The sequence below is a fragment of the Tachypleus tridentatus genome, chromosome 6 (genome assembly GCF_004210375.1).
Source record: "Tachypleus tridentatus isolate NWPU-2018 chromosome 6, ASM421037v1, whole genome shotgun sequence".
NCBI classification, from domain to species: domain Eukaryota; kingdom Metazoa; phylum Arthropoda; class Merostomata; order Xiphosura; family Limulidae; genus Tachypleus; species Tachypleus tridentatus.
Window position 1 is genome coordinate 165882528 of NC_134830.1, and position 27564 is coordinate 165910091.

Below are 27564 nucleotides of genomic sequence, written 5' to 3' on the forward strand. Positions count from 1 at the left end.
TACTTACCCTGAAAACGAAAATAATATGGAAATAAGGAAAATAAATTACTCCCATGTAAATGTTATTTTATAAACACTGAAGCATTCATTTTTGTCCATGTGACTAATGTAGTTGGATCAACCTTAAAAAGGCACTTGCAGTAAGAGGTATTAAAATGTATACGTTGGAAAGCTGACAAGAAAAGGCGGATAATGTACACTGGAGTGAAATAACAGTGATGACATGATTCAATTTTCGTTTGTTTATTTTTCGAAACTTTCTGAAAATAATGTTTTTTTTTAATTAATTTTTCAGAGTAAAGAATTTGCTTAATGACCGAGTTCATTATCTAAAGGGTTGAAAATCTATTTAAAACTATTTGTACGTATCAATTAGTTGGACACTTGCCCATTGGAGACTCATTTTTTTCTTTTTTCTTCTTCTGTGAAATGTGATAGCTACGTCATGACTACTTGTTCAAACTGAGCAACGAAAGAAAACAAGTTCAGACGAACTAAAATAACCGATTGAGAAACTGGAATATGTACATAAGTGATTAAACAAATACTGTTAGTAACATTAGATAAATGAAAATATTTTCTCATTGCTTCTGAACAATAGACACAAAGATATGCAATTTAGTTTACCAATTTTTTAAAGAAATATTATGTAACAAATTATCTTTATTTCTGCACCCCGTAAGTACAGCGGTATGTCTCCGGATTTACAACGCTAAAATCAGCGGTTCCATTCTCCTCGGTGGGCTGAGCAGATAGCCCTTTGTGGCTTTGCCATACGAAAAACAAACAAACAATATTTATTTCTTTATGAAGCTGTAATAAGCTTATGCTGCTTTTGTTTGCTGTTCTATATAAAGTTTTTACATAATATCTACCTGTTTTCCACTTACTGTGCGTTTCGATGTCTGAATTTTAACGTTATTAGCTATCAGATTTAAGCAAAAAGTCGATGTGGTATTAATCATCATAACATTAATATAAACAATGAATAACAAAAAATATTTATTTCCCTCCAAGTAAAACAAACCGACGTAAGTTATTACTTTTACGCTTGTTTTGGTTTTTCTAATGTTTAATTCTTTATTTATTATTATAAACAAACAATATAATAAAAATGTAGCAATTATAAGCAAACAACAGCAAACAAATCTATTTGTTATAAACAAACAATATAATACAAATGTACCAGTGATAAGAAAACAACAAAAGCAAATCTCCTTGTTATAATAACTGATATAAAACAAATATACTGAGTATAAACAAACAATATAAAACAAATCTATTCATCATAAACAAACAATATAAAATAAACCTACTTATCAAAAAGAAGTAATATAAAACAAATCTACTTATCATAAATAAACAATATAAAGGAAATCTACTTATCATAAACAAATAATATAAAACAAATATATTTATCATGAACAAAGAATATAAAACAAATCTACTTATCACAGATAAATAATTATATAACAAATCTATTTATCACAAACAAACAATATAAAACAAATCTGCTGACCATAAACAAACAACATAAAACAAACCAACTTAATGATCTTTATTTCAAAGGTATTAAAACAATGTTTGGTGACTTTTGAACACAAGCACAAACAATGGGTGATCTGCATTCTGTACACAGAGTGGAACAAGGCTCCGAATTTTAGCATTTTAAATTGAAATTTACTTCTAACAAACATGCAACAAAAGAAGAAAATGATAATGATCCACGATTATGATAATTATAAAATTAAAAGAAAAGAGTTAATTGATGAAATATACACAAAACAGAAAAAAATAGTCCAAGACAAGCTCAATAACAAAATTATCAGAGCGACTAAAGGCTCTCAAAGTCTCAAAATATGAATCATTATTCATGTTATAGATGAAAGAAAATGTAACACGATATAGGTGAAAAACGTCTGTGACAGTTAAAATTCCCTTTTCTTTATCGACTCGTAATCTGAGAATCGCGGTTTCGAGTCCGCGTTAAACCAAAATGCTCGTCCTTTCAGCCGTGGGGCGTTATAATGTGACGGTCAATCCCATTATTCGTTGGTAAAGAGTAGCCCAAGAGTTGGCGATAGGTGGTGATGACTATCTGCCTCTGTCAATCTTACACTGCTAAAGTAGGAACGGCGAGCGCAGATAGCCCTCGAGTAGCTTTGCGCGAAAATTCAAACCAAACCAAACCAACCCTTGTTATATGATACTCACGGTACTAGATAATTTTGTATGCCTCACATTCACAAGTTTTTTTACCTTTATAATAAAACTCTCTTCAACTTGTATTGCTCAGACAGTTTTGTTCGTCTGAAGTTGGTATGAAGGTATGTTTCAATTAAAAACTATTACTAAAAGAATGTAAAAATTACGTTACTTTTACATATAACCTACTTATTGTGACCTGTGATTGATGCAAAAGACGCTTAACGTAGCTTAATTAAAGTTAAAGTTGTCAAGTTCATAAGACATGTATATAATAAAACTTTTGAGGAATTATTCAGCTGTATTTATATCAACATATCTATGTTAGTGTAATGTGTAAAGTTTGGTTTGTTTTGAATTTCGCGCAAAGCTACACAAGGACTATCTGTGCTAGCCGTCTCTAATTTAGCAGTATAAGACTAGAGGGAAGGCAGCTAGTCATCACTACTCTCTGTCAACTCTTGGGCTGCTCTTATACCAACGCATAGTGGGATTGACCGTCACGTTATAACGACCCTAGTTTCGAAAGAGAGAGTAAGTTTGGTGTGACGGGATTCAAACCCTCGACTCTGATATTACGAGTCGAGCGCCCTAACCACTTGGCCATGCCAGGATGATCTACTTTTATTTAAATTATTTAAAAGCAAGACAACATGAAGTACAAACAATAAATATTTTATTAAACACGTAGATATGGCGTGATCTGATGGAAAGGTAGCGTTCGACTACTACATAATGTGCTTGTCTCGAATCCCAAACACGGCTATCGAACATGTTCACCTTCTCAGCACATGGGAGCGTTATAACATCATGGTCAATTTCGCTATTGTTTCGTAAAAGAATAGCCCAAGTGTTGGTGATGGGTGGTGTTGACCATCTGCCTACCCTCGGTCTATTACTGCTAAATAAGGGAGAGCTAGCGTTGTAGCCCTCAACTAGCAAAGCGCAAAATTCAAAACAAACCAACAGGCTTTGGATGTTTGTCCACAAACACAAATTGAAGACACCTGTTACAATTCATCGAGGATAATAACATGGCAATGTTAAATGACAAAATACCTACTTATAATTCGTATGATACAAATACAAGTTATATCTTAGATATCTGCCTCACCTCCTTTAATATCAGACAAAAGTTATTAAATTTTAATGTGGAAAAAAGATGTAGACAGTGATCATCTACCTGTTTGGTGTGCTTCCCATAGAGATAAAACCTTTAAACAAGACAGATTCCAGTATAGAAAAGCCAATTGGCTAGAATATCAAAGAGAATTAGAGACATATTTCCAGATAACATTAAATATACAATCTATTAGAAATCAGAAATCGACAGCTATAGTCAAATAATTACGGTGTGCCAACAAAAAAGCAGAAACGTATACTATACCAAAGCAACAACATAAAACAATTAATAACGCATAGAAACCAAACAAAGAACAAATAACTTTGATAAAACAACGAATACAATTAAGAAGACAGTTCATGGTAAAAAAAAGATATGGAAATAAAAAAACTCAAATAAACAGTATCACAAATAAAATCAGAACTGTAATTAAATTGTTAAAATAAGAAAAATGGGATAACTTCTGCTCTCAACTAAATAAAAAAAACCGAACATAGGATGTTTCGGTCACACCCAAATATATTTTTGGGTGTATTTATACTGTATTTTTATAATACAGTAAACAATCATGTAACAAATAACACAGAGATATACGAACCATATTTCCCAGTAAATATTAACAGCAATAACACCATTAACACATATGACTATAGCAATCTATTGCTCATCACAAAAGTCACCCTAACAGAACTCAAACAAGGATTTAAGAACTCAAAAAACAAATCCCCAGGAAATGACAGCATACAAGCAATTCTCATCAAAATGGCACTCGGAAATTATTGGATCATCTGATAGCAATCTTTAATTTATCACTTCACTCTGGCTACATCCCAGTTTCTTGGTAGCAAGCTAATATATTAATGTTCCATAACGAAGGTAAGCCAGTCAATAAACCACAGAGTTATCGACCAATCAACCTAACCAGCTGTGTAGGCAAAATTCTTGAACGAATAATCAGTAACAGTCTCGACATTTTTGAAAGAAGCATCAAAATTACTTGAGGAACAAAACGGATTCAGAACATTTAGACAAACGACAGATCATTTAGTTAGATTAACTGAAACAATAATGAATAGCTTTGATAAAGGAGAATGCACTGTCGCTTGCTTCCTCGACCTCATGAAGACATTCATCACTGTATGGCACAATGGTCTTCTGTTCCGTGTGAGTGAAATGGGACGATCGCGTGGAGTTATTTTCTGGCTCTCTAACTGTTTGAAAAACAGACCATGTAAAGTAAATGTAGATGGAACTTTCTCGGAGTATTTCACACTAGAAGCTGGCGTCCGTGAAGGAGGAGTGGCTCGCCCTATTCTCTTCACCATGTGTGTCAATAATATGCCACTTAAAGATCCAAATCATGGACACTCGTCACAGTTCGCAGATGATGTAGCAATCTGTAAAAGTTCCCCAACACCAGCAATAGCAGCCACAAACATACAACCGCAACTAAACAGAATATGCGAGTATTGACAAAAATATAGAATCAAAATAAACACAGCAAAAACACAACTCGCGATATTTCCAAAGTCAACGAAACAATACAAAGCACAACTAGAGATTTACATGAATGGAGCACTTTACCAGACTCCTATATCTCAAAAATTCCTGGACAAACCATGTAAATAATATAAAAAACTAAAATTAGTCGAAGAACAAATTATGCTAGGTGTGTAACTGGTAAAAACATTGGAGCAACACCTGAAAACATCTTTAAATATACAAAACATGTATATAAGTCCTGTAATAGACCATACAGCTCCAGCATGGATTTACGTAAGTGAAGAACAATTGAAAACCAAATTACAGTCATTACTAAATACACCACTTATGACTGCATATGAAGTACCTAAAACCACCTCTTCAAAGTTTATGGATAAATATTCAAACACACAAACAATAGCAGGTAGACTGCTACACAGTAGAATGAAATATTTTAATAAATTTTGGAGAAAAATGAACTATTGTGCGAACTCGGCAGATACTAGATGTATGATGAAGATAGTCCAAAACACCTCATCCCGATTTATTTATATATTAGCTCATAAAGATACAATTACTTATACAAATTAAATAATGAAATAAACTAAAAATATATATTATACATATGTAATAATTATCAAATGACATGATAAAACAGGCCACCTATGACCGAGACAAAAGTGAAGGAACTGATAACGCAATATACATGGAAAGGTGCCCGAGTAAATGTGAATTACTCTGGCCCTAATGTAATAATTATTAACATAATAAGCAGTTTTTCACACTAACAACGAATAGGAAGGAGGAAGAGGTCAAGTGTACTTGACCCTTCTGGGTAAACATACATGTATACCCAAATAATGAGAGAGAAAGAGATGTTGATAGTGGCGCCATCTAATGTGATTGGTAAAACAGTAAAAATTATTGTTAAGACGAGTCGACTACTGCGATTTTAAGTTAACTATAAGTACTAGAATTCGTTAAATAATTATCTCTCAATGAATTTTTATTTTTAAATACAGGCAAATGGATATCAATACAATACCAGGTAATTGTACTTTTATTATTAACAGCATCACATTGTTAAGTCGTTTATTATCGTTGGTATAACGTGTGATTAATAACTAACGTTCTGAATGAGTTTGTTTAGATTCTTGTGATATTTTCAATTAATAGAAGTTAAAAATTGTATAAATAAATCTGAACTGATCCCACTAAAAATTAAATATGCTTAAGTGTTCGTTCACATAATTATTTTCATGTGTTTTATGAGTTACATTCTATTCTCTCTTTACCGTTGATTTAATTAAAAACACTAATTAAAATGCTGAATATTGATATTTTATTTATTGCATTTTATTCGGTTTGTTTTAAATTTCGCCCAAAGCTACACAAGGGGTATCTGCACTCATCGTCCTTAATTTATCAGTGTGAGAGTAGAGGGAAGGCAGCTAGTCATCATCACCCACCGTGTTGAGTGTCTTAACCACATGGCCATGCTGTTCCTTGCATTTTGTATTCAACGATTTGGTAATTATTATGACAAAGTGAATGTCTTGAAATAATTTATTCAACAAAATATATAATTGTTAGATGCTAAATAAATATACAAAGAATTATTATTGTACTTAATCGAAAATTAACAGAAGAAAAAGATAAGAAAAACACATCGATACAAAATCATAATCTTGTTATATACTGAAATCAGTTTTCCATCTCTAACGGGGGCCCGGCATGGCCAGGTAGTTAAGAAACTCGACTCGTAATCCGAGGGTCGCCGGTTGAAATCCACGTCCAACCAAACATGCTCGTCCATTCAGCCGTAAGACTGTTATAATTTGCAGTCAATCCCATTATTCGTTGGCAAAAGAGTAGCCCAAGAGTTGGCGGTTGGTGGTGATGAGTAGCTGCCTTACCTCTAGACTTACACTGCAAAACTAGGAACGGCTAGCGCAGAGAGCACTCGTGTGGCTTTGCGAGAAAAATTCAAAAACAAGGACAAGAATATTTTTAGAGTCAAAAACAAGCATGTAAGTTAATATCAATTACAGGTACGTTTCGAAATAGGACAGAACACATATGAGTCTGTGTTTTCTTACAGCAAAGCCACAAAGAGCTATCTACTGAGTCAATCGAGGGGAATCGAAACCCTGATTTTAGCGTTGTAAATCCGGAGATATACCGCTGTACCAGCGGGGTGCAGTAAGGAAGGATATGTAATGCAAGTAAATAAACACTCAGTCAGTTATCACGTTCAAATGATGTGACATGAAGTAAACAAGACTTATAGTACATTTCTTTTCGTCTCCAGGCAAAAGTAAAAAAACCTCTCGGAGGTACAACGGCATGTGTGTGGGCTTACCACACTAGAAACCGGGTTTCGATACCCGTGATTTTTTTAAAAATGTGTCCTGAGAGTCGCAACACGACAACTGTATTAATGATAATGATAAATATTATATGACGATAAAACCTTCAACTTACGAATCAGAAAATAAACTTAGAATTAACTGTACCGAAACATGAGAGAAAGTCCGAACAAGGTTTTCTGCGTAATTTATTTTTGAGTCTATAGAAAATATTTAAAAACACACTCACATGAGCTTAGCACTGATAATTTTCAAGAAATTAAATAATTAAAAAGAAAATTAACCCTCCTGCTTTCTAGCAGACATACCACTGGGGGTTTAGTCAGAATCAAACTTTTTCCTGAATTATTATCTTGTCTGTATGGGATAAATTACAATGTGAAATATCCTGATTTCCAGATATAACAGCCTTCACCTTGAACTATGTAACAGAAAAAAGGCAACTAGTCGGTAGTACCTGTTATTGGTGGCCATTTTTGTGACGCACCTACATTTTAAAGCGCTGGGGACCCCCAGTGGTTCAACGATATGTCTGCGGACTTCCAACGCTAAAAACCGGGCTTCAATACCCGTGGTGGGCAGAACACAAATAGCCCTTTGAGTAGCTTTGTGCTTAATTCAAAACCACATTAAAGTGCCAGGAATGGTTAAAACATCCAATCTTAAACCTTAAAATTGACTTCTAATGGCAAAAAATAAGATATAAAAAGTTCCATATGGTATTAACACACACACGAGCTCACAAATCGATGTTGTAAGATATCCCTTATGTTAAATAATTAGGATAACAACTGTACAAAAGTTTGTTCAGTGAATCACCAGTTTATGTATTTGAATATCAAAAATAAAATATAACAGAAGTAGAAGTAAAAATAAAAAAAAAAATATTATCAGTTAATTTTTGGGTCTTTGGATTTTGTATCTTAAATGAAGATAGCTAATAGACCGATAAACTTATCACAGATATTCCGATATTGGTGTATTCGTATTACATAATCAACTGAAAATATTATCTTATTCAACGTTTAGGACGAATTTGTAAAGCGAGAAACAATAAACGGTTTTGAAAAATAAAATAATTTATCCATTAATTCTAAGTAAATAAACTACTCAAAAATCCAGTTTCTATTAAAGTAACCAAAAGACATTGTTTGTGATGGTTGAATCTACCAATCATAAAATGGTCTTTATAACTATAAAATAACTATGAAAAACGCGCAGCTCAAATTAAATTAGCATAATAAATAGCATCAGATTATCTGGCATTTACTGCCGAACTTTGCGCCTCAGTCATGAGCGATATACTTTCAAGATGTTTAACGCACGCTGATAGGCTCAGCAGTCTTCGCCGCACGAATAAACATAAACGACACACAAACACTGCTGGCCAAAATCTTAAGGCCAATGAACGAACATAAAGAAAAAATATGCATTTTGCGTTGTTAGACTCAACCATTTATTTGAGTAGAACTTCGAAAGATGAAAATAAGAAAAGGGATTTTTTTTTTTTAGCATTTAATTGGGAAAATGTGAATAATATGAAATCAGCGTAAATACTAGCTGGTCAAATATAGAGTTTTTTTCTAATGAATCCATTATCTATCTTATAATTGAAATAATAAAATTATGACAGATAAATAATAGCGCTCTTCCTTGAGGACGAATGATTTAAACAGTCCATTGAATATGGTATATGGCGTAACTCGTAAGTTTTTTACTGAACATGCGTAACTTTTTTTACAAAACCGAATGGTACAAGACCTTTTGAAAAGTATGTTATTTATGAATAAAGTATGTTGTAATAAAGTTAGCACTTTATTTGTGCATAATTAATTTTAGTGATATACAATAAAATATTTTCGAATTTATTCACATTCACAAATTCTGTAAGTTATATGATTTTATAATTATCTGCGCTACTGATCAAAGCAAACTACCACAATAAACTAAATTTCACAATTAACGAAGTAATTAATATATTTAATTAAATATTCTGTTATTACTTATAATAGATCGATTCAAAAGTTTGTCATCCTAACTGCGAGCAACACTATCGATCAACTATGACAAAAAATTCCCATAATAAAATGTACATACGAATTAAATATATATACGAATGTATATATATATATATATATATATATACCAGAAATAAAATAATAAAATAAATTTGTTATCAATATTCAGCATTTTAATTAGTGTTTTTAATTAAATCAACGGTAAAGAGAGAATAGAATGTAACTCATAAAACACATGAAAATAATTATGTGAACGAACACTTAAGCATATTTAATTTTTAGTGGGATCAGTTCAGATTTATTTATACAATTTTTAACTTCTATAAATTGAAAATATCACAAGAATCTAAACAAACTCATTCAGAACGTTAGTTGTTAATCACACGTTATACCAACGATAATAAACGACTTAACAATGTGATGCTGTTAATAATAAAAGTACAATTACCTGGTATTATATTGATATCCATTTGCCTGTATTTAAAAATAAAAATTCATTGAGAGATAATTACTTAACGAATTCTAGTACTTATAGTTAACTTAAAATCGCAGTAGTCGACTCGTCTTAACAATAATTTTTACTGTTTTACCAATCACATTAGATGGCGTCACTATCAACATCTCTTTCTCTCTCGTTATTTGGGTATACATGTATGTTTACCCAGAAGGGTCAAGTACACTTGACCTCTTCCTCCTTCCTATTCGTTGTTAGTGTGAAAAACTGCTTATTATGTTAATAATTATTACATTAGGGCCAGAGTAATTCACATTTACTCGGGCACCTTTCCATGTATATTGCGTTATAAGTTCCTTCACTTTTGTCTCGGTCATAGGTGGCCTGTTTTATCATGTCATTTGATAATTATTACATATGTATAATATATATTTTTAGTTTATTTCATTATTTAATTTGTATAAGTAATTGTATCTTTATGAGCTAATATATAAATTAATCGGAATGAGGTGTTTTGGACCATCTTCATCATATATGCAGTATCTGCCGAGTTCGCACAATAGTTCATTTTTCTCCAAAATTTATTAAAATATTTCATTGTACTGTGTAGCAGTCAACCTGCTATTGTTTGTGTGTTTGAATATTTATCCATAAACTTTGAAGAGGTGGTTTTAGGTACTTCATATGCAGTCATAAGTAGTGTATTTAGTAATGACTGTAATTTGGTTTTCAATTGTTCTTTACTTACGTTAATCCATGCTGGAGCTGTATGGTCTATTACAGGTCTTATATACATGTTTTGTATATTTTAAAGATGTTTTCAGGTGTTGCTCCAATGTTTGTACCAGTTACACTCCTAGCATAATTTGTTCTTCGACTAATTTTAGTTTTTATATTATTTACATGGTTTGTCCAGGTAAATTTTGAATCATGAGTTAATCCTAGGAATTTTGGAGATATAGCAGTCTGGTAAAGTGCTCCATTCATGTAAATCTCTGGTTGTGCTTTGTATTGTTTCGTTGACTTTGGAAATATCGCGAGTTGTGTTTTTGCTGTGTTTATTTTGATTCTATATTTTTGTCAATACTCGCATATTCTGTTTAGTTGCGGTTGTATGTTTGTGGCTGCTATTGCTGGTGTTGGGGAACTATTCCAGATTGCTACGTCATCTGTAAACTGTGACGAGTGTCCACTTAAAGATCCAAATCATGGACACTCGTCACAGTTTGCAGATTATTGACACACTCGGAGTATTTCACACAAGAAGCTGGCGTCCGTGAAGGAGGAGTGGCTCGCCCTATTCTCTTCACCACGTGTGTCAATACTCCGAGAAAGTTCCATCTACATTTACTTTACATGGTCTGTTTTTCAAACAGTTAGAGAGCCAGAAAATAACTCCACGCGATCGTCCCATTTCACTCATACGGAACAGGAGATCATTGTGCCATACAGTGATGAATGTGTTCATGAAGTCGAGGAAGTAAGCGACAGTGCATTCTTCTTTATCAAAGCTATTCATTATTGTTTCAGTTAATCTAACTAAATGATCTGTCGTTTGTCTAAATTTTCTGAATCCGTTTTGTTCCTCAAGTAATTTTGATGCTACTTTCAAAAATGTCGAGACTGTTACTGATTATTCGTTCAAGAATTTTGCCTACACAGCTGGTTAGGTTGATTGGTCGATAACTCTGTGGTTTATTGACTGGCTTACCTTCGTTATGGAACATTAATATATTAGCTTGCTACCAAGAAACTGGGATGTAGCCAGAGTGAAGTGATAAATTAAAGATTGCTATCAGATGATCCAATAATTTCCGAGTGCCATTTTGATGAGAATTGCTTGTATGCTGTCATTTCCTGGGGATTTGTTTTTTGAGTTCTTAAATCCTTGTTTGAGTTCTGTTAGGGTGACTTTTGTGATGAGCAATAGATTGCTATAGTCATCTGTGTTAATGGTGTTATTGCTGTTAATATTTACTGGGAAATATGGTTCGTATATCTCTGTGTTATTTGTTACATGATTGTTTACTGTATTATAAAAATATTTTTCAGTCTGGGTAATTATGGTTTAGAAGTGTTTTGTAGTTGTTTGAACTTTGTCAGTGTGCGCTAAGGTGTTATTATGTTCAAGGGTTGGGTGTGACCGAAACATCCTATGTTCGGTTTTTTTATTTAGTTGAGAGCAGAAGTTATCCCATTTTTCTTGTTTTAACAATTTAATTTCAGTTCTGATTTTATTTGTGATACTGTTTATTTGAGTTTTTTTATTTCCATATCTCTTTTTACCATGAACTGTCTTCTTAATTGTATTCGTTGTTTTATCAAAGTTATTTGTTCTTTGTTTGGTTTCCATGCGTTATTAATTGTTTTATGTTGTTGCTTTGGTATAGTATACGTTGCTGCTTTTTTGTTGGCACTCCGTAATTATTTGACTATAGCTGTCGATTTCTGATTTCTTATAAGTTGTATATTTAATGTTATCTGGTAATATGTTCCCTAATTCTCTTTGATATTCAAGCCAATTGGCTTTTTTGTACTCGAATCTGTCTTGTTTAAAGGTTTTATCTTTATGGGAAGCAAGATTGAAAGCACACCAAACAGGTAGATGATCAGTGTCTACATCTTTTCCCACATTAAAATTTAATAACTTTTGTCTGATATTAAAGGAGGTGAGGCAGATATCTAAGATATAACTTGTATTTATATCACACGAAGTATAAGTAGGTGTTCTGTCATTTAACAATGCTATGTTATTATCCTCGATGAATTGTAACAGGTGTATTCAATTTGTGTTTGTGGACAAACATCCAAAGCCTGTTGGTTTGTTTTGAATTTCGCGCTTTGCTAGTTCAGGGCTACAACGCTAGCTTTCCCTTATTTAGCAGTAATAGACCGAGGGTAGGCAGATGGTCAACACCACCCATCACCAACTCTTGGGCTATTCTTTTACGAAACAATAGCGAAATTGACCATGATGTTATAACGCTCCCATGTGCTGAAAAGGTGAACATGTTCGATAGTCGTGTTTGGGATTCGAGACAAGAACATTATGTTGTAGTCGAACGCTACCTTTCCATCAGATCACGCCATATCTACGTGTTTAATAAAATATTTATTGTTTGTACTTCATGTTGTCTTGCGTTTTAATAATTTAAATAAAGTAGATCAGCCTGGCATGGCCAAGTGGTTAGGGCACTCGACTCGTAATCTCAGAGTCGAGGGTTTGAATCCCGTCACACCAAACTTACTCTCTCTTTCGAAACTGGGGTCGTTATAACGTGACGGTCAATCCCACTATGCGTTGGTATAAGAGCAGCACAAGAGTTGACGATGGGTGGTGATGACTAGCTGCCTTCCCTCTAGTCTTATACTGCTAAATTAGGGACGGCTAGCGCAGATAACCCTCGAGTATCTTTGTGCGAAATTCAAAACAAACCAAACTTTACACATTACACTAATATAGATATGTTGATATAAATACAGCTGAATAATTCCTCAAAAGTTTTATTATATACATGTCTAATGAACTTGACAACATTAACTTTAATTAAGCCACGTTAAGCGTCTTTCACATCAATCACAGGTCACAATAAGTAGGTTATATGTAAAAGTAACGTAATTTTTACATTCTTTTAGTAATAGTTTTTAATTGAAACATACCTTCATACCAACTTCAGACGAACAAAACTGTCTGAGCAATACAAGTTGAAGAGAGTTTTATTATAAAGGTAAAAAAACTTGTGAATGTGAGGCATACAAAATTATCTAGTACCGTGAGTATCATATAACAAGGGTTGGTTTGGTTTGGTTTGAATTTTCGCGCAAAGCTACTCGAGGGCTATCTGCGCTCGCCGTTCCTACTTTAGCAGTGTAAGATTGACAGAGGCAGATAGTCATCACCGCCTATCGCCAACTCTTGGGCTACTATTTTACCAACGAATAATGGGATTGACCGTCACATTATAACGCACCCACGGTTGAAAGGACAAGCATTTTGGTTTGACGCGGACTCGAAACCGCGATCCTCAGATTACGAGTCGAGAAAAAAAAGGGAATTTTAACTGTCACAGACGTTTTTCAACTATATCGTGTTACATTTTCTTTCATCTATAACATGAATTATGATTCATATTTTGAGACTTTGAGAGCCTTTAGTCGCTCTGATAATTTTGTTATTGAGCTTGTCTTGGACTATTTTTTTCTGTTTTGTGTATATTTCATCAATTAACTCTTTTCTTTTAATTTTATAATTATCATAATCGTGGATCATTATAATTTTCTTCTTTTGTTGGATGTTTGTTAGAAGTAAATTTCAACTTAAAATGTTAAAATTCGGAACCTTGTTCCACTCTGTGTACAGAATGCAGATCACCCATTGTTTGTGCTTGTGTTCAAAAGTCACCAAACATTGTTTTAATACCTTTAAAATAAACATCATTAAGTTGGTTTGTTTTATGTTGTTTGTTTATGGTCAGCAGATTTGTTTTATATTGTTTGTTTGTGATAAATAGATTTGTTATATAATTATTTATCTGTGATAAGTAGATTTGTTTTATATTCTTTGTTCATGATAAATATATTTGTTTTATATTATTTGTTTATGATAAGTAGATTTCTTTTATATTGTTTATTTATGATAAGTAGATTTGTTTTATATTACTTCTTTGATAAGTAGGTTTATTTTATATTGTTTCTTTATGATGAATAGATTTCTTTTATATTGTTTGTTTATGATCAGTATATTTGTTTTATATCAGTTATTATAACAAGGAGATTTGGTTTTTGTTGTTTTCTTATCACTGGTACATTTGTATTATATTGTTTGTTTATAACAAATAGATTTGTTTGCTGTTGTTTGCTTATAACTGCTACATTTTTATTATATTGTTTGTTTATAATAATAAATAAAGAATTAAACATTAGAAAAACCAAAACAAGCGTAAAAGTAATAACTTACGTAGGTTTGTTTTACTTGGAGGGAAATAAAATTTTTTTTTTATTCATTGTTTATATTAATGTTATGATTATTAATACCACATCGACTTTTTTGCTTAAATCTGATAGCTTATAACGTTAAAATCCAGACATCGAAACCCACAGTAAGTGGAAAACAGGTAGATATTATGTAAAAACTTTATATAGAACGGCAAACAAAAGCAGCATAAGCTTATTACAGCTTCATAAAGAAATAAAGATTGTTTGTTTGTTTGTTTTTCGTATGGCAAAGCCACAAAGGGCTATCTGCTCACCCCACCGAGGGGAATCGAACCGCTGATTTTAGCGTTGTAAATCCGGAGACATACCGCTGTACTTACGGGATGCAGAAATAAAGATAATTTGTTCCATAATATTTCTTTAAAAAATTGGTAAATTAAATTGCATATCTTTGTGTCTATTGTTCAGAAGCAATGAGAAAATATTTTCATTTATCTAATGTTACTAACAGTATTTGTTTAATCACTTATGTACATATTCCAGTTTCTCAATCAGTTATTTTAGTTCGTCTCAATTTGTGTTCTTTCGTTGCTCAGTTTGAACAAGTAGTCATTGACGTAGCTATCACATTTCACAGAAGAAGAAAAAAGAAAAAAATGAGTCTCCAATGGGCAAGTGTCCAACTAATTGATACGTACAAATAGTTTTAAATAGATTTTCAACCCTTTAGATAATGAACACGGTCATTAAGCAAATTCTTCACTCTGAAAAATTAATTTAAAAAAAACATTATTTTCAGAAAGTTTCGAAAAATAAACAAACGAAAATTTAATCATGTCATCACTGTTATTTCACTCCAGTGTACATTATCCGCCTTTTCTTGTCAGCTTTCCAACGCATACATTTTAATACCCCTTACTACAATTGCCTTTTTTAAGGTTGATCCAACTACATTAGTCACATGGACAAAAATGAATACTTCAGTGTTTATAAAATAACATCCACATGGGAGTAATTTATTTTCCTTATTTCCTTATTATTTTCGTTTTCAGGGTAAGTAGAGAAAAAAGAAATGTTTCGTTTTCTCAATAATAATTTGTTGTTTGGAATTAAGCAGGAAGATACACAACAAATAGTGGTATTGACAATCATTTTATAATGCCCTCTCTAAAGGCTGAAAAGGTGAGCATGATTCGAACTCGTGATTCTCAGATTACGAATCAAGTGCTTTAACCAACTTGCCATTCCGGGCCTGTTCACTATTTAAGTTCTTCTTTTCCGAACAAAAATGTTCGGGATGACTAGTTGGTTAAGGCGACACTCGACTTGTAATTAATCTGACGGTTGAGGGTTCGAATCACCATCGCACCAAACAAGCTGGCCTTCTCAGCCGTGGGGTCGATGTATAATGTGACGGTCAATACCATTATTCATTGGTAAAAGAGTACTCCAGGAGTTGGCGGTGGGTAGTGATTACTGTCTGCCTTCTCTCGAGTCTTACACTGCTAAATTAGGGACGGCTAATGCAAATAGTCCTCGTGCAGCTTTGCGCGAAATTCAAAACGAATCAAACCAAACAGAACACAAAAGTTGACATCTTTAATAATTTAGTTGCTTCAGGCATTTCGCAATATAGAATATATGAAAGACGTAAAATTATTTTTAAAATTTGAAAATACACTTATTAATTTTTGTAAGAGATTAATTTAATTTTCAAAGTTAAGTGTGCCAAATATTGGTTCTGTTACTGAAGATGTCTGTCATTTGTAATGAAGTAACATTTTGACTTGTTGTCATTGAGTTATTTTAAAACCACATAACTTACATTACATATTAATAATCTGAAATATGCTGAACTCATGATTAAGTGTATATCACGAAACAATGCTGCCCGTGTTTGTTGAGAAAAATTTGCAAATTAGCCAAACATTGGTAATCTTTGCCAAGAAAAACAATGTTCAACCACTGGTTTCGTTTGTTTTGAATTTCTTTGACTTTTTTTTTTTCCTCTCAATATCTCTATGATATAATATTAACGTTCAAATATTTGTAAGTAAGATGTTTTCTACAGAAACTAACTTCAGTAAACAATTGATTCTGTACCGAAATGTGTTTTGGTAGAGGAGAAATAGACAGAAAGAAAGAGATTAACAAAAGAATTCTTTTAGGTAGAAATTACACTTTATTTGCTATTCAAGGTAAAATATTGAATTCAAAATTCACTTTATAATAATTAATTTCAAATATATATTTTTCGTGCACTATTTAATCTACGGATTGTTAATTAAATGAAGGTAGGGTTTCAGAACATCTTTTCTTTTAGTGAGAATCAAGATCCTAAGAAGTGGTAAAGAAAAAAATGAACTTTTCAAGTTTCATACAAATTGAATTAAAACCACAAAATGTGTCGATGTTGTAATAAGTAAGATATTTAATTACCTTTAATGATAATTAAGGGATTGGAGATATCCATTTCTTAAGAGAAGTATGAATTATATCATACATGTTTGCTTGTTTCTAATTAAGCACATTGCTGCACAATAGGATATCTGGTGTCAGCCCACAACAATCGAAACCCAGATTCTAGACGTACCGGTGTATTGAATTATTTGTGAAAATGTTTTCATTATACACTACACTTATATATATATGTATAAACATATTTTATTATTGAAAATAATTAACTAAAATAATAAGGTTTGGTTTGGATAGTTTTGAGTTTCGCGCAAAGCTACACGAAGGCTATTTGCGCTAGCCGTCCCTAATTAGCAGTGTAAGACTAGAGGGAAGGCAGCTAGTAATTACCACCCATTGCCAAATCTTAGCTACTCTTTTACTAATGAACAGTGGGATTCACCGTCACATTATAACGTACGGCTGAAAGAACGAGCATGTTTGGTGTAAGCGGAATTCGAACCAATATATACATTTACAATGAATTATAGTAAACTGGATTTAGTGAGAATTCTGCATACAGTTGTAAAGAAGCAAAGAGAAAAAATTAACGGATCCATTTCTTGAAATACCTAACAAACGTATGATATTCACATTATTGGACCTTTCCATACGGCTGTAAAACAATTGTTGTGTTTGGACGTGAACAAATACCGGTTGAAGTAATGCATTGCTTGGTGTAGTTCTCTCTTTTGTCTGAGGCAATTGATTCAAATCTATACTTCACAGAATGGGATATAATATTTTTTATAATTTTAAGCACTTGAGAAAAAAACAACAACTTGTAAAACTGATCTTCCGAACTTCTTTGATGTGTTTTCAATCAACCAGTGTAGCTTGAATTCACAACTTACTTATTATGTTTAACAGCATTTCAGAAACCATATTTATAACAACTGTTAAATAATTGTACTGCACCACTTGACCACGTAACAATATCAGAAAACGTTTATTATTTGATAACTTAAACACAAAGCACATTTATGTGATATGATTCAGAACTGATAATAATTGAAGCTCTCATACATAGCACAGACGCTTATTAGATATTGGATGATAAGAACTTAGCCTGTCTATTTCTGTCTTCATAAATGGCCATAAGACTTATTACAAAACACAACTTGAGCTTTACTGGCCTATACTTTCAGAAATCATTATCAGATAAGATTTTATCATAGGCCATAAGACTTATTATAAGACACGATTATTGCTTTACTGATATCTAAATTCAGAAATCAATATCAGGCACGATTTTCTCATAAACTAAAATCAAAATCTCAATTATCGATTAGCGTCCATCTTGTAACAACAATCGTTCTTGAATATCTTACATGCCCCCCGCTAGTTCAGTGGTGAGTCTACGGATTTATAAATAACAATTAAGAAAACAAATATTTCTAAGCATAAGGATGTGATTTATTCTGAGAAAACATACACGACTTTTCGACATAACATTGGTCTGACTTGTTTAGATACATTAATGTCCTGTCGAAACATGTAGAATGTTACCTTAGAACAAATGACTTCATTATGTTTAGAAATCGTTCTTTGCTAACTTATTATTACTGTGATTTGCTTAAACACGCACACTTTCGTGTTAATAGAAATATTATTGTTTTCGTGCATACACAGAAAATAAATAACTTTTACAGATATATTTAAAGTAGATGTCCAATTTTACAAATCTTTTCAACGTCTAATTACATTCTAAGTTCTACTTCATTAGCATTCATTGATAACATAACTGTTGTAAGACAGGGGAATTCGACCAGAAGTGAGGAGATGCAGCAATCTAAACGAGAAACTTGGTAGAAATGATGACACATTGCGCCAGTTGTCGCTCGAAGCAGCCATCATTGCTATAGAGATGTGATCGAGATTTGTACTGCTTGAATTTGGCGCATTTAATACATTTAATTTAATAATAATCTTGGTACTTTTTCTTATATTCCACTTCAATATGTAAGAAATATCCAAAAAATATTCAGGCTTAAGCACTTATTTCAACATTAGTATAAATGGTAGTTAAACGGCATGGATCAGAAAAGGGCGGGAAATTTAAAGAGCAAAAGTTATACTTTTGTTCTACACACTTTAGCTGCGTATTCTATTTTTGCCTATATTGGTTATTATGGAAAACAAGTTAAATTTTTTATTTACATTCTTTGATTTGTAGAATATTTTTGTGATGGGACCTTTGTTGAAATTTAAATATTTACGGAAGTTCCTGCAGTAACGACATAAGAATTAATATATACAAAATACTATTAAATTTTTTGACGTTTTGGAAAATTTGATATCAATTTTGCTTCGGACTATTGAATTAGCATTCCAGCTTGAGTCTGGATCGGTCAACTCGTCAAGAAGGAAATACGTTTACAGATAGACCCAAAGTTTAACAGACTTTTGTAAACAAAAAAGTACATTTGGCAAATAGTCTAACCGAAGTTTTACCGTTTTCGCGAGGTCAGTTTACGATAATTTCTGTCAAAGGTCTCCATGTAGTATACAGGATGCAGATAGCATTATTGTAAAAAAATTGTTATTAACATGATCCGTCAATGAATATTTCTATGCTAGCAATAATACGAAACAAAGTTTTGTAAATGGATAACTTAAAATGTAATTAAAATGAAACTGCGAGAGAGAAATGTAACTTATTTATTGATTTCCAGTCTTCTCATACAAAGCAACAATTACTTTGCATGTTCTGTGTTTCTTTTTTGTCGAATCTTCTTATATAAGTACTGATTACCTCAATATTGAAATTCTTGATGACGATTTTAGTCAATTTGGAAATGTTTTACTAAAGGATTAAGAGAAAAATAAAAGTTTTTCGAGACGTTGTTTTAGAGAAAAAACTTCTAAGTGAATAATTAACTGATGTTTACTAAACCTTGAGAGTTTTAGTGAGGTTTGAAAAATATTTTTGAACTATAATTCAATAACAGTAACCAATTGTTTCTCACTTTACAATCAACAAATGTTTTCACATAATATAATCAACGCATATTCACATGAAATGATAAGATTTGAGGACGAACTGAAACTTTCTCTTAGTGTAATTATAAATTTATTAAAAGTTGAAACATCATCTTGATTAGTTGGAATGATGTCAAACATTCAGTGTACGTCAGTATGAAATAAAAAAATTAACAAATTTTATAGCTTTTATCTGTCTTCGTTTGAAATGCATCTGAGAAAAATCCAAATATTGGGTACGTCTTTTGTTATTAATTAAAAACTAATAAGTAGCAATTTGTGTATTAGCTGTTTCGTTAGTTAGTTGTAGAGCCTTCAGTGTGATTACGTCATATCACTCCACTATATAAATACGTAAACTTGAAGTATGCTTTTTAAATAATCAACGAACTTTCAGCTGATATCAGCGTCTTTCACCTAATCACAGCTCAAAGAACATGAAGACAGTGGTAAGTGTTCTACAGTTTATTCTATAAGTTAATTATTTGCCAAACTGGAACATAACTCATCAGAGACAAATAGCTGTATTTGTTGCACGGTATAATTTCAATATCAGAAGTGACAGTTAGTGAAATATACGTTGGATAACAATATTCTTTGAAAGCTATTCAAATTTAGTATAAAAGAATTCCCAGTAAAACAGCACTGTGATAAATGTTCTCATCATGTAAAACAACAAACAGGAAGAATTATGTTGAATTTCCCACAAAGCTACTCGAATGGTATCTGTCACAACACCAGTAAGATAACGCTAATGATGACTAGATTCACTAAGTTAATCAACATTTGTAATTTCTATTACAATTATTAATATAAATTAGGCCAAACGATTTAGACTAAAGAAGAATAATGCCATTTATTTTATAGTAATATGTTCTTTCTAAGAACATTTCACAATAACGTCTCAAAGCTTTACGGGAAAATGTTATACGATAGGCTAATTTATATTGTAATAGTTTATGTGTCTGTTTCTCTTTGTAAAATTTCTTTGTTCCACATAATTTCCTCAAGAACCAAGCCAGTAGGACATTTGTTTTTAATGGTCATAGTTTTATAAAAGATATGATTTTGATATTTATTTTTATTATAGATTTTCGTTCTGCTTTTGGTTACTACGGTCTTCACTGTAGGAAGTATCGCTAAAAAGGGAAATAACAAAAACATCCGGAACATCTACGATGATTATGGTGGTCATGGAAACAGAGGGAAAGGAAGTGGAGTTATTGACCTACCTGGCTTTGACGTCGATCCAGGTTTTGGAAGACATAATGGAAATGGAAAAGGCAACAAAAAAGGGTTAAGAAGAGACGCCATCAGACATTTAGACTTGGAACTTCATCCCAGGTTTGGCTTTAGAAACAGTGGACGTTACGATCATGTGTTGGGAAACGGAAGAGGACTGGGTAGATTCCCAAACGGGAACGACGGTCTACATTTTGGCGGAGGAAATAGTAATGGCAGAGGAAATGGAAAAGGCAACAACAAAGGGTTGAGAAGAGACGCCATCAGACACTTAGACCTGGAACTTCATCCCAGGTTTGGCTTTAGAAACAGTGGACGTTACGATCATGGGTTGGGAAACGGAAGAGGACTGGGTAGATTCCCAAACGGGAACGACGGTCTAGATTTTGGCGGAGAAAATAGTAATGGCAGAGGAAATGGAAATGGCAAAGGAAATGGAAATGGCAGAGGATAATTCGCAACAGCTAATTGAGGTAAGTATTATTGAGTATTTTAAACTTTAAATATGAAAATATTGCAAAGTTCCACTATTCTCGTCAGAAGTGGAAATAATTTAACCTTCCTATCATGCTGCTCGACAAACAATCAAAAGAAACAAACTTGAACCTGTTTTTACTAATGTTGATGCTCCCCAGCTGGTACAGCGGTAAGTCTATGGATTTACAACGCTGAAATCAGCGTTTCAATTTCCCTCGGTGGACTCAGCAGATAGCTCGAAATGGCTTTGCTGTAAGAAAAACACACACATACTAATGTTAATTGCCTGGCATTGCCAGCTGGTTAAGATGCTCGACACGTGATCTGAAGTTTACGGGTTTGAATCTCCGTCACGCCAAATTATTCTTGCCCTTTCAACCGTGGGGGCGTTATAATGGATCTGTCAATCCCAGTATTCGTTTATTTAAAATTAGCCTCAGAGTTGACGGTTGGTAGTGGTGACTAGCTTCCATACATTGATAAATTAGGGATGGGTAGCGCAAATAGCCCTCGTGTAGCTCTTTGTGAAATAAAAACAAGCAAAGAAACCAATTCAGTAATACAAAATTAAAAGGAAGTAAAGTGATGAAGCAGTTCATAATTTTGGACAGAAACTTATCGACTGACCGACTTTACCCCACGTGGCACAAAGCGGTTTGTCTGTGGTTTCACACCAGTAGAAACCGGAATTTGATACTTGTTGTGGGTATGCGTAATGTATAAGAACGTAAAATTTATACACATTAAACAAAATGTTAAGTATGCAATGAGAAATATAAAGGTCTTAGTTAACGTGTTTTTTAGTGCAAAGCTACACAGTGGGCTATTTGCAATGTATCCACCGTATGTAACCTAACACCGGTTATTAGCGTTTTAAGTCCCTAAAATCACCGATAACTCGTTGGGAGAAGAAAGAGAACTATTGTATTCGTGCAGCATAAGTAATCCTCAGGTTCAATAAAACGGTAAAAATGAAATATTGTAACTCCTATTTTACAATTAGCTCGAAATAAATAGAACTATTTTCCTTAAGTTGGGTTGATGATATATCATATATATAATAAATTAATTTTAACTTAAAAACAAATTAATCAAGAAACGTTTAATTTATTTTTCTTTTGGCTTGTTTTTAAGTTAAAATAAATTATATAATTAGTCAGAGGTTTGATTTGCTGTTTTAACGCAGTCCTTTCTTATGATTTTCGGGCTCGAATTCTCGTCCCACCAAAACATGTTCGCCCTTTCAGCCATGGAGGTGTTATAATATCCAGTACAAAGGTAAATCTGCGGGCTCAGCCCTAGAATCCGGGTTTCGATTGTGGTGGGCTAAAACCAGATATCCCATCGTGTATCTATGTTCTAAATTAGAAACAAGCAAACATGTTTGATATAATTCATACTTCTCTTAAGACATGAACTTCTCCAATCCCTTAATAATCATTAAAGTTAATTAAATATCTTACTTATTACAACATCGACACATTTTGTGGTTTTATTTCAATTTATATGAAACTTGAATTCCTCTTTTTTTCTTTACAGCTTCTTAGGATCTTCATTCTCGCCTAAAGAAAAGATATTCTGAAATGTTACCTTCATTTAATTAACAATCCGCAAATTAAGTAGCGCACGAAAAAATATATATATTTGAAATTAATTACCATAAAGTGAATTTTGAATTGAAAACCTTACCTTGAATTGCAAATAAAGTGTAATTTGTACCTAAAAGAAATCTTTCGTTAATTAATCTCTTTCTTTCTGTCTGTTTCTCCTCTACCATAAACACATTTCGAAACAAAATCAAGCGTTTATGAAGTTAGTTTCTGTATGAATCATTTGCGATGTTATTCACAAGTATTTGAACGTCAATATTATATCATAAAGATAATGAGAGGAAAAAAGTCAAACGTGTTACCAGTCGCATGGGCTGTAAATACCTATACAGGTGTCTTTCTTTAAATAGTATAAACAATTAAAATGTGTTTTTGTAAATAGTTTAAAATTACACAAATATATTTCTGTACATAATATAAACAACACAAGTGTGTCTCTTTAAACAGTTAAACTACAGAATTGTGTTTCTTTAACAACTATAAACTACACAACTAAGTATAGAGTGGATTAATCTATGAGACCTTTTCCCTCATTTATGTCCATTATATCTTTGTGCGATAGAAAAGAGCGGGAAGTTTCAACAGAAAAAATATATTTATTTTATACATTGTAACTGCACATCTTATTTTTGTATATTTTGCTTTGGTGGGAATTGTATTCAAATATAACTATTTACAGCACTTCCTGCAGTAACGATATAGAAACTAACAATTTATAAAATATTATTATGTATTTTGACATCTGGGAAAATTTAATATGGATTTAGTTGACATTTGTGCTAAAAAGTTAGTGTGAGAAGTTGGGTTTGAATTGGTCAACTATTTAAGGAGGAAATATGCTTTGACTGATATCCAAAGTTCAACACAAGACTGATGATATATTTTAGCTGTATTATATGCATATAGATATTTGAAATAATTTCCCACATTATGATGGCAATTTGTTCTAATTCATTCATTAACCAATAAAGAAAAAGTTACGTTAGTTAATATTAAATATTTATACTGTTCCGATAATATATATATATATACGAGGTCTGTTAAAAAAATACGCGGACAGTTTGAATTGCACGGCTCCAGTTAGTTTCAGAGGAATCCGCTTGGTGTCGCTAGGTTTGCAGAGACCAGCTGATTACGACGCCATTTCCCGATTGCAGATATCTTCATTTATGTATTAGCTACGCGGTTTTAAGTGAAGTGCGAGTTTTTCGTTTGGCGGATTTCAGAATGAATGACCTGAAGGAGCAACGACTTGCTGTGAAATTTTGTGTTAAACTTGGAAAATCTGTGACTGAAACTTTTGCTATGCTTAACACGGCTTACGGTAATGTTGCTACGAAGCGTACAGCATGTTTCAAGTGGCATGAACGTTTTAAGGATGGTCGACAGTCCATTGAAGATGATGAGCGTCCTGGACGTCCTTCCACGTCAACTGACGACCCACACGTCGACAAAATCAACACCATGGTGCGGGCAAATCGACGTCTGACTGTCAGGGAGCTTGCTGAAGAGTGTGGGATATCAGTTGCATCTTGTTACAAGATTTTGACCGAAAAATTCAAGATGCACCGCGTTGCTGCGAAATTCAACCCTCAGAACTTGTGAGTTTTTGGACTAAAACACTCGATCACTGATCTTCCCCCCCCTACTCACCTGACCTTGCTCCTTGCAATTTTTTCTTGTTCCCCAAACTCAAAAGACCCTTGAAAGGAAGAAGATTTGAGACGATTCCCGAGATTAAGGCAAATGCGACGAAGGAGTTGAAGGACATTACAAAAGAAGCGTACCAGGACTGTTTCAACAAGTGGAAACACCGTTGAGACAAGTGTGTGAGTTGGGGAGGAGAGTACTTTGAAGGGGTTTCAGACCTGTAACTTCTAAATAAAGTACATTTTATTTTATGACGTCAGTCCGCGTATTTTTTGAACAGCCCTCGTATATAAATATTTACAGTTCTTTATATGTTTTTAATTTTCGCGCAAAACTACATGAAGGCTATCTGCGCTAGCCGTCCCTAATTTAGCGGTATAAGACAAGAAAGAAAGCAGCTAGTCATCACCACCCAATGACAACTCTAAGGCTACTCTTTTACTTACGAATAGTGGGATTCACCGCCACATATTAACGTACGGCTGAAAGGGCGAACATGTTTGGTGCGACTGGAATTCAAATCCATATATACATTTACAATGAATTATAATAAACTAGATTTAGTGAGAATTCCGCATACAGTTATGAAGAAGCAAAGAGAAAAAATTAACTGATCCATTTCTTGAAATACCTGAAAAACGTATGATATTCATATTATTAGACCTTTCCACACGGCTGTAAAACAATTGTTGTGTTTGGAGCTGAACCAACATCGGTCAAGGTCATACTTTGCTTGGTGTAGTTCTCTGTTTTGTTTAACGCAATTGAGTCAAATCTATTCTTCACAAAATGGGATATGATTATTTCACAATTTTGAGTACTTGAGAAAAAACAACTTGTGACACTGATATACCGAACCTCTTTGATGAGTTTTGAATCAACCAGTGCAAATTGAAATCACTACTTACTAATTATGTTTAACAGCATTTTAGAAACCATATTTATAACAACGTGTTAACTATTGAACAAGAAGATTTCATTAGTATACGGGGATAAAATACAACAAGCCTACATATTACCATTATTCGAACATTACAGCTCGAAACCGTAAATAAAACCATGATTATTGGTCATAACCTGCTGTAATTTTAATAACTAAACTAAAAATGTTCAATAACTTGTATTGTAAGCTATTTGAAGAAAGAACGTTTTGCTATATATACAGAAGTTAAAAGCATTCTTATATCACAGAAACATCTGATTTCAAATCTTTACAACTGATTACCGAACTTATATATTACGTAAATAACATCTCTGTGTTAGGGGAAAAAATGTTTTATTTTTTATAAGTCTTGGAATTTTGATGATCAACATAAGTATAGAAGAAAAAACACAGAAAGTTAAGAAAACTAGAGAATAACCAGGCACACCTGTATATAGCTGTTGTTTTAAATTGAGCACAAAGATACACAATGTGCTATCTGTGCTTTGCCCAGCACGGTTCTCAAAATCCGCTTTCTAGCGTTGTTAATCTGCAGTCATTAAGCCACTGGGGAACCACAAGTATATATCTTTGATTGTTATTTCGCCAGACATTTCTAATATTGTGCAAATGTTTCGCATATCATATCCCATACTTATTTGTTGTTTATTTTATGTTGTTTTTTTTCTCTTCAGCAATAACCAACAATCTGTTTATTGAAAATCACCCTAAATAACTTACCTACTCCCCACGATTTGATATGCATACGTAAATAATCTGTCCACTCACACGATATGATATACACACTTGAATAATCTGTCTGTTCATACGGATTTATATACATACGTAAATATTGTAACTAGTCACACTGATTGATTTTTACACAATTTGATATTCATACTCATAAGTTGCCATTATCAACTCCAAAAGTTAAATCTATTGTTAAGTTGTAGAATCTTTATTAAACACTAAAACATTCTTTCCCGTTAAAACACGAATAGATGAAAATGATCACATCAGTGATCGGAATCTGATACTTGTTTTAAAAACAAATAAGTACATTTTGTGATAGCTGATTTTATAGAAGGTCACTTTTTGTCTTCAGTAACTCAAGAATATTTTTGACTAACAACAGTTCACAATTAATAACTATGTACAGATACGGTGTTCTATATACAGATACGGTGTAAACAAAAAAGGAACATTTTATGAATGGTATTACCGATACTTTACCGTCTTCTTTGAGTCATTATGACAATAAATTCGGTAGAACGTCTCCGTGTACTATACAGGAAGAAGATAGCATTATAGTGATGTTCAGGAAATAAAATACTGGTAGCATAATACGTCAAGGAATATTTCTGTGGTGGCAAAAATACACAAAGTTTTGTAAATGAAAAAGTTATTCAGAGGGAACAAGCGAGAGAGAAATGTAACTTATCAAAATATTGGTAGCATAATACGTCAAAAAATATTTCTGTGGTGGCAAAAATACATAAAGTTTTGTAAATGGAAAAGTTATTCAGATGAAACAAGCGAGAGAGAAATGTAACTTATCAATATATTGGTAGCATAATACGTCAAAAAATATTTCTGTGGTGGCAAAAATACATAAAGTTTTGTAAATGGAAAAGTTATTCA